Source organism: Seriola lalandi, unplaced genomic scaffold (assembly GCF_002814215.2).
Source record: "Seriola lalandi dorsalis isolate HSWRI2012SDOR001 ecotype SW California unplaced genomic scaffold, Sedor1 jcf7180002042353, whole genome shotgun sequence".
In the NCBI taxonomy this organism is placed as follows: domain Eukaryota; kingdom Metazoa; phylum Chordata; class Actinopteri; order Carangiformes; family Carangidae; genus Seriola; species Seriola lalandi.
This window is the reverse complement of record NW_019512921.1, coordinates 1-750: the sequence shown is the minus strand read 5'-3', so window position 1 is coordinate 750 and position 750 is coordinate 1. Positions and strand designations below refer to the sequence as shown.

Genomic DNA, 750 nt, shown 5'->3' with positions numbered 1-750 from the left:
ATAATATTATATTATTATTATTATTATAATTATATATTATAGAAATAATATTATCCACAATCCTTTGACCTCCAAAAGTTCCCTCAACGTGTCCACGAGAAAGAGGCGGACGGACAACCTAAGAAACAAAATGGCCGCCGCTCTGCCTGTCGCCGGGCGGAGGACACACAAACACAAGCTTCTCACCTTGAGGATGTTCTGCGTCTCGTTCCACTTGTTGGTCCATTCTTTCGTCAGCTCCAGAACCTGAACACAGAGAACCACACGTCAGATCACATGACCTCCAGCTGCTGACCGGAGAGCGGCAGGTGAAGACGCCGAACGGACTCACTCTGGCTTCGTTCTGGTGCAGTTTCTCCTCCATGCTCAGAGCGGTGGGCGAATCCAGCAGAGCGATCTGACAAACAGACACACGGGTCAGAGACAACGTCCTCGCCCGTCACACAGCGTGGCGGTATTTAGCTCCTGTCAGAGGTCGTTTACCTGGTTACCCTGAATCAGCAGAGCCTTCAGCCGGGCGATTTCAGCCCGCAGTTCTCTGATCAGCCGGACGTTGGCGTCCTCGTTGATGGTCGGCTTGTTGATGATGTTCTTGGCTCGGTTGGCGTAGCGCAGAGTGCTGAGGGTCTCGCCGTAGTTGACGTCGGCGGGAGAAACGGCTGCGACAGGAAGTCGTTTAACAGATTTACATCATATACTTGTGTGTATAAATACATAGATACTTTATTTAGGGTTAGGTGTGTGTGTGTG

At 50.3% G+C, this 750-nt stretch overlaps 1 pseudogene; it reads right to left on the bottom strand.

The window, feature by feature from the left end:
* Window positions 1–36: 36 nt before the first annotated feature.
* On the bottom strand, window positions 37–659 carry LOC111648536 (kinesin-like protein KIF16B pseudogene; annotated as a pseudogene).
* Between the last annotated feature and the right edge of the window lie 91 nt (window positions 660–750).